At 41.9% G+C, this 13,026-nt stretch overlaps 1 protein-coding gene across 3 annotated transcripts in view; it reads left to right on the top strand.

The window, feature by feature from the left end:
* ATF6 (activating transcription factor 6) overlaps window positions 1-13,026 on the top strand; it is a 199,432-nt gene that overhangs the window by 55,206 nt on the left and 131,200 nt on the right. The window lies entirely within an intron of this gene.

The following is a 13,026-nucleotide window of genomic DNA, read 5'->3' as shown; positions in this document are numbered from 1 at the left end:
CACTTTCTGTATCCTCAGCACCTAGCACGACGTGTACAGGACATGGCAGACGCTAAAAAAGTGCCGCCCTGACTCACTAAGATTCAGGACTTTGTCAGCCTGATGGGGAGAGATGGGCATTCCCGGTAAAGGCGGTGCTGTGAGCGGATGTTCAGGGAGGATGGCTTTCACCTGCTGTGAGCAGCAGTCAGAGATGGCTGGCGCTTACCTGGCTTCTAGATCATGCTTGAAGTAGTGTAGCCACTTAATAAATATTTGTTGGATGTAGTTGAGGGGCCAAACAAGGGAACGAGTGCATGATTGCACACGAATGAGTGTAGACGGGGGGGGGGGATGGACACAGCAGGGCTGCAAGGGTGGGCTGTGGCCAGTGCCAGTTCGTACACGGGGGCAGGGGGTGGGGCATCCTGTTCCTGCAGAGGAGAAGGCCTAACATGGCACGTATTGTGCTGGTGACTGCTGAGTGGCGCATGTTGTGAGCGTCTGCCGGGAAGGGGACGTACGTGGACAGAGTGATCACAAGGGAAGGCTTCACCGGGGAGAGTGAAATTCGAGATTTATAAGGAGAGGAGGGACAGACGTTTCATGGGAAGCGGAGGGCACATGACACGAGCCAGGGCATAATACAGACGTGGGAAAGACGTTATTTCCCCATTTCTACCCCTTTTGTTGCCTTAGAAAAAACAATAAGTAACATAAGGCAAAAAAAAAAAAAAAAAGCCTTTTCACCTCCTGGGCCTTTTATGACTAAGTTTTCTAATTTTTTTTTTCTGGTTTTATGTTTTTTATGACACCTTAATTTGCACAGCCTTTGTTTTTATCTCATTATTACTACCTTCCGCATTATAAGTGTAGTTTCTTCTAATCATTTTTCACACACTGAACTTTCTAATGGGTGTTGAAATTGGATAGGATATATAAATGGTTATCTGGTTTAGATTTTGTGAGGATGAGGAAGAGATATTTTCATTGTAGGGGGGATGCTTAATGTTTAGAATTTCCTCCTCTTGGGTCCCTGCTAAATTAAAGCAATGTTCAAAGATTATACCTCGGGCGCCTGGGTGGCTCATTTGGTTAAGTGTCTTGACTGTGGCTCAGGTCATGATCTCACGGTTCATGAGTTCGAGCCCTGCATCGGGCTCTGTGCTGACAGCTTGGAGCCTGGAGTTTGCTTCGGATTCTGTGTCTCCCTCTTTCTCTGCCCCTCCCCTGCTCATGCTCTGTCTGTCTGTCTCTCTCTCTCAAAAATAAATAAACATTAAAACAATTTTTTTTTAAAATCATACCTGCTGTTGGTCATACAGAGGCGTGGTTTTCATTGCTACTCCGTGCTGATGTGTTTCTGTTTTGTTGTTATTTTAAATTTGTCCCTCAAGACCATTTTGACACTGGGGAGGTTTAACCCTCCCCCATACCTCAGGAATTGATGTAAATCTCAGCCTTGTACAGATATCCAGGAAATAGGGTAGGGTGGAGAGAATGAGCAGTGTTCCTTTTAGACATTTGTAAAAATATTTCTTGGTGGAGGGAAGTTGAATTAATTTAAGAAAAGCGGGGGAAGTAAAGGAAGAGAAAAGGAAAATGGGTTAATCTTGGTGGAAGAAAAGACTCTCCAAAAGGTTCTGTTGGCAGCATGAAGTTTAACCAGCGATAAGTCGTGTTGACAATACTTCCATCTTTATAGAACAGGGTGTTTAAAGCTGGTTGGAGAAACCTCAGTCTGAGCCCTATGTGCAGTCTGTCATTTATTGTCGTGAGTTTTGTTGACTGTTGGGTAATGACACGGACCACGGGTTTTTGATGCAGAAGTTTGTCTGGAGGTTTTGCAAATTTTACTTGCCTCCTTAAAAGTTTGGATGAAAAAAAAAGTTGGGATGATTTTTTTGTTAAATTCTCTCATAGTCGTTCGCAGCCATGACTGTACGTTAATAATCAGTAGGAAATCTTCAAAAGGGAGGAGCCCTGCCCAAAACTTGGGGAATCTGGTAGGATGGGTCTAATTCATTTGCTCTGAAACACAATGTTTTTCCCCCAGGGAGTCTGAAGTATGTCCAGAGTTGAAAATTGTGTATAGTGTAGTATTTCTTTCTTTCTCTACATTGGCCTCTGTAGAAATTATAAGAGCATTTATCCATTGAATTAGAAGATAATCTACATAAGAGAAGTTTTGTTAAATCTCTGGACAGACACCTCTGTGTTTATAGGTTTGCCTTCTGTAATTGGGGAAATGTATGGACCTCTGGTTTGGACTGAGTGAGACCATAGCATAACCTTGTACGAGGCACTTCTTCCTGGCACACAGGACTGCAGTGTATAGATTCCTCTGGTATGTTTTCTCTTTCCTAGTTTATTTTATTTTATTTTATTATTATTATTAAAAAAATTTTTTTTAACATTTATTTATTGAGAGACAGAGAGACACAGAGCGTGAGCAGGGGAGGGGCAGAGAGAGGGGGAGACACAGAATCCGAAGCAGGCTCCAGGCTCCGAGCTGTCAGCACGGAGCCCGACGCGGGGCTCGAACCCACAAACTGCGAGATCACGACCTGAGTTGAAGTCGGTCACTTAACCAACTGAGCCACCCAGGCAACCCTCTCCTTCCTATTTTAAAAGTCACTGTAGTCATTCTCCTTTTCAGAAAACACAAAGCAGCATCTCAAGGAGATTTTGAACATGCTGGGTCTTAAGAAAAAATAACAAGTGTTTGAAGTGGATGATGCTTTTTCCTTGTTTGTTCCGGGTTAGGCACTCTTACCCTTACAGGAAGGGTAAATCATACTTAAGGGCCGGCTACTCTGTGGTTTGCTTACGAGACTGTGTTAAAGGAACAGCTGACCACAGAAAATATGGCACTGAATTTGAGTTGTCTGGAACTGGTTAGAAATGAAATGTCTCTATTCGAACATTCTCTAAGTTTGTCAGCTTTTCATAATTTTTATAGGAAAAACTCTAGCTTCTTATCCTGAGATGAGCCTGTCCCCAAATCTGGCTCCAATTTTTTTTTTTTTTTTCCTGTTCAATTGCTGAGCACATTTTGCTGTATGAAATCATTATTGGCTGTAGGTTAAAAGTTACTGTATAACTTAAATGTCAGAATTCAAACCAAGTATACATGGTTTTGTTCAGCCAGATTTTAAAGTGAAATCTAATTCAAGTTCTTGGCTAAAAGTACTTTCCACATTTATCAAAGTGACACATAAACTGAAGAAATACAATACATCTAAATACCAGGTGTTACTGAATCCTGGCTTTGCAGAGCAGTAATAGAGCTAAGGTCAGTCTGTCCCCCAAATAGTCCAATTTATTCATGTTCTTCAAAAAAGTATCTGTGCAGAGTAATTGGTTTCTTCTAGCCTCTGTAGATTTCATCCTTTGTTTTAAAAAGTGGCTTAGAGTCTGTCAAGTGCGGAGCTGAGTTTTGAGGGCATGGAAAAATCTGTTGATGATTTTCTTTAGTTTTGGACTTCATCTGAGTTGCATATTGGCGGGTTTATAAGGAGTACCCCAGTGGTTTTATCATTTATTGCTTGGCTACCTTTTCCCCAGACTTGAATTGTTATAGTGAGGGGAAAGGCATTTGAAATCAGAAACCTTTGCTAATTTCCTTCTTTACCTTGAGTAAGTCACTATGTCACTTTCAAGATAAAAGGAGATAATGTAACTTCTTTCTTTCTTTTGAGACTAGGTCATTGGGAAACTAGGGCAGGTGAGAAAACTGCCAGAATTTAGGTTGGGTACTTTGATTTTTTCTTTAGACCACAAATCTTAGTTACCCTGTATGGTGTGTCTGAAGCAGAGTTCTCAACCACTGTCTTCAGTATTTAGTAATCCAGGTAGAATCCTGCTGTGGAAGTTGAACAAAACATAAACAATAAAGGAATACACAGCCTTATTTTGTAGTAAGTGAAGGTCTAGTCTAATACTAAGGTAGTATAGGATAACTTTGAAAGTTTTGATTAAAAAAAAAATATATATATATGTAATTATGTATCATTTAAGCTTCTAGGCAGTTTGCCGTTAATGTCTTATTTTCTCCAGATTTGAGCTGTTTTGTAATTTCAGTAAGCATTTGAAACATAAATATTTTAACGGTCATTGTACAGATTTTTTTTTGTTGTTGAGAGGGAGAGTGCATGTGCGTGAGTTGGGGAGGGGCAAAGGAAAAGAGAGAGAGAGAGAGAGAATCCCAAGCAGGCTCCATGCCTAGCAAGGAGACCCCATGTGGGGCTCAATCTTATGACCTTGAGATCATCACCTGAGCTGAAATCAAGAGTCAGACCCTTATCCGACTGAGCCACCCAGGCGCCCCTAGGTTGTTTTTAACGGAGTATGGTCAGTGTAGCATGAACTATGAGCGTGTGGTGTGTATTTAGACTCTGTGTTGACTGTGTTCTGCACATAAGTTGGCATTAACGCGTTATGTCCACAGTTAATTTGTCCTAGTCCATGACCTCTGAAGAGCTGATCTGTATGCCTTATAAGGCTTTGTCTCTCAGCCCTTCTCAGTAAAGCAGCATTACTTACTTTCATTTTTCTTTCCTGTGTGGGTTTTGTTGATGTTGTTGTTGTGAATTTGAAAATGCAAGATAGATAGATGGAAATAAGACAGTGGGAAGAAAAGATGCATAAAAAGGAGAAGATAATTAGTTGCATAATTTAGATTGGCTGTATGTTGATATCATCTGTGCTTGGTAAAGGTAGAGGATTTTGTGTTTACCGTGTTACGCTGGTTTTTTTTTTTTTAATCAAATATGTGCTGTGCACCAAGCATACTAATCTAAGCACTTTATATAAATTAATTCTCCTACAACTATAAGGGCAGTATTATTATCTCCATTTAAAAAAAAAATTTTTTTTTTAACGTTTATTTATTTTTGAGACAGAGAGAGACAGAGCATGAATGGGGGAGGGTCAGAGAGAGGGAGACACAGAATCTGAAACGGGCTCCGGGCTCTGAGCTGTCAGCACAGGGGCCTGATGTAGGGCTCGGACTCACGGACCGCGAGATCGTGACCTGAGTCGAAGTCGGCGCTCAACCGACTGAGCCACCCAGGCACCCCTTATTATCTCCATTTTACAGACGAGGAGACTAAAGTCACAGCTGATAGTGTTGCAGAGCTAAGATTCATAATCTGGGTCCGGAGCCCTTGTCTTAATCACTAATAGAGCCATCAGGCCGAGGAAAAGAAGTTGGTATTGACAGAATGAGGAGAGGAGTCAGGACTCTATCCAGTAACATTATTCACCTCTCTAAAGCTTAGGATTGGCTGTGAAAGGAGTAGAAAATGCTCATTTTATAAGTTGGATGGATTGATGTAACTGTAACAAAAGAGATTGCACTCCAATTTACAGGCATCTTTTTGACATTTGGAATGATAGGAGGATGGCTTTCCCAGGTGAAAAGATACTAAAGTTGTTTGCATACAGACTTTTTATATTAAACATTGACTCAGTGGGATATCAGCAGTTGAGTAAGCACAGTGTATTAGTTATCTATGGCTGTGTAACAAGTCACCCTAAAACGTAAAGGCTTAAAACAACATTTACTCTGCTAAAGTGTCTATGTGATTTGGGCAGGGCTCAGTAGAGACAGCTCTTTGTTTCTGTGAGTGTCAGCTGGGGTGGCTTGGGTTCGTGGACCCCTTCCAAGATGGCTCACTCATCGCGGTCGGCAAGGTGGTGCTGGCTTCACCTGAGACCTGAGCCAGGGCTGTGGGCCAGGGTTCTCCGTTCTTCTTCAGTCAGGCCTCTCCCGTGGCTGGGTTCCAAGAATAAGCATCACCTATTAGAAGACTGCTTTCTTGATAATTGTTCACCGAATGAATGACAGGATCTCATGCTGTTTTCTTGCTCCCGTTGGCTGACTTGGCAAACTTCCACTGTAAAGTTCATGTTTCTTCTCAGGGTCTGGTAATCCCAGGTTCTGAGAACTACCTTTGAGAAAGTTTTTGAAATCTTGATTTAAAGATTTATTTCTCCATTCAGTCACATTTCTGTTTCTAGTAAATTACCCCCAGTCACTACGAGCCTGCAAAAATCATCTGTGAACCATTCAATAAACAGAAAAAACTTTAGAGAACTTTTTGTCTTTAGTCTCAGTTGCAATGAAAATTAACATAATTTCCTGTTCCTGGATCTGGAGATGGTGTGATAATGAGTTCACCACCTGCTATTCTTGAGTTGTGAGTTAGTGTCCCTAAAATGAAGATCTTGATTTTTCTCTTGACATGAGGCAGAATAGTACATAAATTTCATCTGTTATTTAAAAAAAAAAAAAAAAAAATTATTTCCTCTAAGCTAGGCATTGTCCTAGAATAAAACACAGGTCCCTGTACTCCTTAAACATATATTCTAGTGAGGACAGACTGACAAAAAACATAAGTAAATATAATGATACAGTTGTAGTTTCTTTGGATAAAGGGATAAACTCTAGCAGAGTGAGTGGTTTTACAGGTGTGAGGGTGGGTGTTGGAGCTGGAGTTTTAAATAGCGATCATTGTAAAGCAGACATTTGAACCAAGGCTTAAAGAGAGGGCTAACAACATGGATATGTGGGGGAAGGGCATTCCTGGCAGAGGGAACAGCCAGTGCAAGTGCCCTGGGGTTGGAGGTGTGCCTTACATGTTCAGGGAAAAGCACGGACGGAGGTCAGGGTGGCTGGGCTGAAGTGAGCAAGGGGGAGAGAAACAGGTGATGATGCCGGAGAGGGAGGATGGATGGAGGGGTTAAGTTTAGTGAGGCCTTGGTCATTTTAAGCGTTTGGGCTTTTACCATTTTTTTAGAAATAGGGAGCTGTCTGAAGGATTGAACAGAGGAGTGACATAATAATCTGACCCAGATTTCAAAACAGTCACTCCAGTTGCTGTGTTGTGAGCAGGCCGAACCTGGCAGGCAGGAAGACCAGCTGTACGATTGACTGCTCTGTGTCCCCCTTGGGACACATGGCACTTTTTGATTTATAGAAGCATGTTCACATCTGTCATTTTTTTTTTCTTTTCTTTCTTTCTTTTTTTTTTAATGTTTGTTTATTTTGAGGGAGAGAGACAAAAATGTGAGCAGGGAAGGGGCAGAGAGAGAGGGAGACCCAGAATCCCAAGCAGGCTCCAGGCTCCGAGCTGTCAGCACAGAGCCCGACGCGGGGCTCGAACTCACAAACTGCGAGATCATGCCCTGAGCTGAAGTCGGACGCCTAACTGACTGAGCCACCCAGGCGCCCCAACACATCTGTCATTTCACTTGAATCTTTGAGAAACGGAAATATTTGTTATTTTTCCTCTTTTACATGTGAGGAATTGGCAGCTCAGAGAAGGTAACCAACTGTCCCAGGGCTACTCAAGTGGGGAATCTCGGAGCCACCCCTTGAACCCAGACCTCCTGACGCCAAAGCTTATGCTCTTTCCGCTCTCCTCCATTAAAACTGGAAGAACTGCATGCTCTCTGCAGCTTCAAGTGATTTCGCATTTTCACGGGTGGGTGTCAGATCAACAGAGCGGCTGCAGCTTGTGGCTTCCTTCCGGAGATGAGAACCAGTATGATTCTTACCTGCTGAGATGGCTTGAATTTAAGATTGACCTACTTGTACCATAAGGAAGCAGGTTTGCAAAGGGTGGGATGGATTTGGAAATGTGCTGTGTTTTGCTTAGCTACTTGGTATGAAAATTCGCTGTGTCATATCTTAACGATTAAGTGGCTTCACAATCATCTGAGACAGTCGTTGGCTTTTAGAATTTTGTAAATGAAAGAGTAAAGTAACAGTTCTTCTAATGCCTTGTCTGGAATTTTGGATAATTGAAATTATTTGTGGTTTACTAATCTATGCTTTCAGGCCCCTTGGCCCATAACCTGAGCGGTTTATTGGTGTAATGCTGATTTGTGGTTTAAAACCATTGTATCTTGGGGCGCCTGGGTGGCTCAGTCGGTTAAGCGGCCGACTTCGGCTCAGGTCATGATCTCCTGGTCCGTGAGTTCGAGCCCCACGTCGGGCTCTGTGCTGACAGCTCAGAGCCGGGAGCCTGTTTCAGATTCTATATCTCCCTCTCTCTGACCCTCCCCTGTCATGCTCTGTCTCTCCCTGTCTCAAAAATAAATAAAATGTTAAAAAAAAAATTAAAAACAAAACCAAAAAATGTTGTATCTCCTCCAGAGTAGCCTGTTTCTGATCACAGAGATGTAGGGACTGTCACTTTCTTAATATTTGTTAGTTTATTTAAAATACGGAATAGAACCTAATTTAAGCTCATTATGAGAAGAGTTTGATTAGACTATTAAGGTTATCAACTATACACAGTCATTGCACTTATCACACTGACTCTTACTGTGACTGAACCATCTCTTTGTATCAATAGACATTTAATTTTTCTGGGGCACCTGGGTGGTTCCGTCGGTTAAGCATCCGGCTCTTGACTTTGGTTCAGGTCATGATCATGGTTCGTGGGATTGAGCCCCGCATTGGGCTCTGCGCTGACAGCTCGCAGCCTGCTTGGGATTCTCTCTCTCCTTCTCTCTCTCTGCCTCTCCCCTGCTTGCTGTCTTTCTTTTCTCTCTTTCTCTCTCTCAAAAAATAAATCAAAAAAATTAATTTAATTTTTCCAGAATTAACGAAAAGAGACATTGAATGATTTAAAATTCTCATGTCAAGAATCTAAAAGTTCACATCAACAATTTTCTCTTACTTCTTTGTACATTTGGCCGTGATAAGGACTGTCAAATTCCTTGTTAATACTTGTGGTGTCACAGTTGTATCTAAGACAGTCTTGAATTCTGGCAGTGAAATAAAGCTCTTTCGTGTCTTTCAAATATTAATAAAACAAGGAAAATAGAAATCTGCAGTTATTCAGATGATTAAATTAGTTTCTGTAGGTCTTTTCATAGGGTTCAAACATTTGTAGTTTCTTTTGAGCTGAACTGGACAGTCGGCTTGCCTGTAGTTTAGCTTACGAGAAATTTCATTTAAAGACTTAAAAAAAGGTGTACGAGGAATGGAGGCCAAATGACAACAACAACCAAAAACAAATAAATTAAAAAATTTAAAAGATTGTTTACAAAGTTTCTTAATATATTGCCTTTCAAAATACATTCTCGTCCAACGGGTAGATAATAAATGAGGCTAAAAAAAGGTGCAAGTTACTAGAGTAGCTCCGTGACAGGTAAATTGTCATTACCCTGTGAAATCATTACCTGTGTGGGCAGTAGTGAAAACTAGTGATCACTTGTGAGCCAGACCAGTCACCGTCCAAACTGATGTCCAGCAAGTGCAGCTGCCAAGTGACTGTGGCGCAGCCCAGCCACGCGTGAAATAAACTAAACTGGTAGCTAAACGCAAGGCGTTTGCTTGTAACAGCTGTAAATTGTCGGTTGAAACGCCTGCCCATCTTTTGGTGCAAATCATCCAAAGAACAATGATCAGGGGCGCCTGGGAGGCTCAGTCAGTTGAACGCTCAGGTCTTGATCTCACGGTTTGTGAGTCTGCTGTGAGCCCAGAGCCTGCTTTGGATCCTCTGTCCCCCTCGCTGTCTGCTCTGGCTTGGGAGTTAATTGTGGGAGTTATCGAGGGAGCCTCCTTTTTAAAGGCTTACACCCCTTAGCGAGGATGTAGGGAAGCAGGGGAGCTGTTCTGGTAATCTGCTGTTTTTTAAGTAGTCTAGGTGACTAGGAGATGATTGTAACACCAGTTTGTGAAAGACAAGGGATAATACCAGGGAATTGAACAGTAATCATAGGGAAGATTCCGCTTTAGAAAGGGATAGGAAAGGGGTCCCGGGTTGGCCCAGTCAGTAGAGCATGTGACTGTTTATCTTGGGATTGTTAAGTTCGAGCCCCATGTTGGGTGTAGAGATTATTTAAAAAAAAAATCTTAAAAATAAATAAAGTCTTTAAAAAAATAAATAGAAAAGGAAGAGATATGATGCCTGAGAGCCAAAATTAAAACAAGAACAAAACTTGCTAGTTTATTATTTGTTTTAAAGTTTATTTATTTTGAGAGCGAGAACGAGAACGAGCAGAGGAGAGGCAGGGAGAGGAGGAGAGAATCCCAAGCAGGCTCCACACTGTCAGTGCAGAGCCCAAAGTGGGGCCCGAACCCACGAACCTTGAGATCGTGACCTGAGCCGAAACCAAGAGTCGGCTGCTTAACCGATGGAGTCGCCCAGGCGCCCCAAAAACATGCTAGTTGTGTTTCCGTTACTTGAATAAGTTGCTAGACTCAGTGATACTGTGGCAGGCAGGGCCATCTGTAATCCAGCCTTGCATTATCGTCCTGGTCCCCTTTCTTCCTCCTCTGTTTCTCAGACCCCTTCTTGCTGTGTGCTTACACATGTGTGTGTCCACCCTCACAGCCTCTCCTGCTTGACTTACAGTTCCCTGAGCATACCCTGCTCTCTTCTACCCGTGTGCTTGTTTCATATACCATTCCGTCTATACGAGTGTCTTCCTTCACTCCCCCCACCTTTTCCACCTGTTTGTTTACTGCTGTTCATTTAAGATAACTTTGCGATCCTCTTAGTAAAGATCAGGCACCTTAGCTGTATGCTGCCATAGCATTTAGCATCAACCTTTATTATGGCATTAATCACTCTATTATCTTTTATCTGTATCAATACCCGCCCTCCCCCCCACCCCCCACATTAAACTGTAATTTGATCTTCACCTTTCTTTTATTTTTGAGTCTTCAGCATCGTACATGGTTCCTGGAACATGATAGGTATTTAATGCATGTTAAATAAATGAATCAGTCATTCTGAGAAATGTCGTCAACATAATGCAGCAATGTAGTTCCAATCCTAAGTCCAGATCTTGGCTTCTTTCATTACTTAGAGCACGACCTTGGTCAAGTTGTTAAAACTCTTTGAGCCTCAGTTTGTACTTACGTGTTCATTCCCTGATACGTAGTAGGTGCTCAGAAAATGGCAGCTGCTGTCGTACTGTATTTGCATCTTAGAAGAACATTTAACAATCTTGTAACATCTGTATGGTCAAGGTGGGAAATTTTGGACTGTGTGATAGAATTAATTCAGAAATGGTTAAACTTAATTTTTATAAGGCTTTCTCCAGGGCCATGCACCATGGCTCAATTTTTTTGTTCTGCTCTTCTCAATATTTGAATAACAGTTCAGTTGAGGATGTTGATGGCATGCTGATCCTTGCTTAAAAGGAGAATTTCTTTTGCTAATTAGGGTCCTAGAAGTTCTTGACTGATTAGTAGGCCGAATGATATTTTTAAAGGAGTGGATGTAAATTATTCTGCTGGGATCAGAAAAGCTCAATTATATAAATTTAGGATTGGATTAGAAAAGAAGGGAATGGTTCAAAATCAGTTTGTGAGGAGAGTTGGGATTTTGATTAAACCAGGCTCGGTATAAATAACTTCTGATGTAATTGCCAAAAAAAGCCTGTGTGATATTAGACTGCATCAGTGGAAGAAGAATGATCTAGAACGCGGGAAGGAATTATCTGTTCCATCCTGACTCGTCATGACACCTGAGAAGTACTGTGGTCAGTTCTGGACACCACTCGCGAGGGGCGTGTTGACAGGAGAGGGGCGTGACACTGTGTACCGGAAAGTAGAACGTGGGGAAGAAACCACAACCTTGAGAAAGAGAGCCTGCGGGGAGGTAGGTGTTCTGTGTCTTTGGACATTGGAAGAAGGCTTGCTTATCTTTTTAGCCTTCTTCTGAATAGCCGCAGAGCCCAGAACTAGCACCCAGAGGGGAAAGTTAGAAGGAAGCACATTTCTAGTTAAAACAAGGGGAAACTAAGCTCTTTGAGTAGTTAGGGCGGTCTCTGGAGGGGTTGAGGGCGAACTTGTCCCGAACCGGGATGTTATTACGTGGATGGGTCCCTAACAGTGTCGGTGTTAAATTAACTGAGATGCCGTAAACTGCGGAGAAAGGTCTTAACTTTGTTTTGTTTACAGCGTACGTTCCTAAGTAGAATTTTTGACACCACGCTTGAAAGATTTAGAAGTAAAATCCTTTTCAAAAAAGTAAGTTGCAAAAAGAAAAAAAAAATTCTGCAGTTATCGTCACCCTGTGTTTGTCTTCCCTACAAAATTATCATTTACTGCTGATCTCATGTTTTCTTAAATACTCACCAAGCCAAGTTTTCCTTAGTTAGCTACCCCACTAGGCCTTTTTCTTCCCTTATTTGCAGCAGGGTTGGGATTGCTGGCGACATTCTGTCTGAAAGATAGGAATGGGGACAAAATGTATCCTCGGTTGTAGCAAAACTGAATGTTCCTCAAGGCATCTCATTTGGTGGTATACCTTTGAAGAGTTTACAGGACGTCCACGTGCTACGGCATGCTGTGTGAGGGTCCCTGGACAGCAGTGATTCTGGGGGGGAAGAACTGAGGAGATTGGGAAATATAATAAGAGCTCAGAAGAAGATTCTAGAAAGGTGTACCTGCTTCCTGTTTCCCCCTACACTGCTTTCCCCAGATGTGGAGGCAAACTGCCATACCCCGGAGAACTCCTTTTCTCTTAGAACCTCAGGCCCTTAATTGTGACCCTTTCATCAGCCTTACTTTCCTTTAAGGAGAGTCTGGCACCCCTTCTTTTGTGTTTCCCTAGGGAGATTGCCTTTGTGTTTCATTTCAAGAAGACTATAGAGCTAGCGTAAATTGTGTGCGTGGCATTATACAGTGAAGTGCACACACACAAAACATCTTCCTGGTGAGCCAAATTTCTAAGCTCATGATTAATGCATTAAACGTGTTTAACAACTATTGCAGTATTTGCTTTATATGTGTGTATATGTATCTCTGCATACATGTACTTATATTTTGTGTGTGTGTGTGTGTGTGTGTATATATATATCTATATATAGATATATATACATACACATATTTTTTGTTGTTGTTGCAAATACTTAACACCCACCAAGAGCACATACGTTGATGAATGAAGGCATTGGGGCAGATGGGGAGAAAGAAGTAAATAGGAGATGTTTACATGTAAATAAAAATAGAAGTATCTTTAAAAATAATTTTTTGTTACTTTTATCTGATAGCCCGCCATCTGGGATTGCGAA

This window comes from Panthera onca, chromosome F1, assembly GCF_046562875.1.
Source record: "Panthera onca isolate mPanOnc1 chromosome F1, mPanOnc1 haplotype 2, whole genome shotgun sequence".
NCBI classification, from domain to species: domain Eukaryota; kingdom Metazoa; phylum Chordata; class Mammalia; order Carnivora; family Felidae; genus Panthera; species Panthera onca.
Note: the sequence above shows the minus strand (reverse complement) of the source record. Positions and strands in the feature narration are given on the sequence as shown.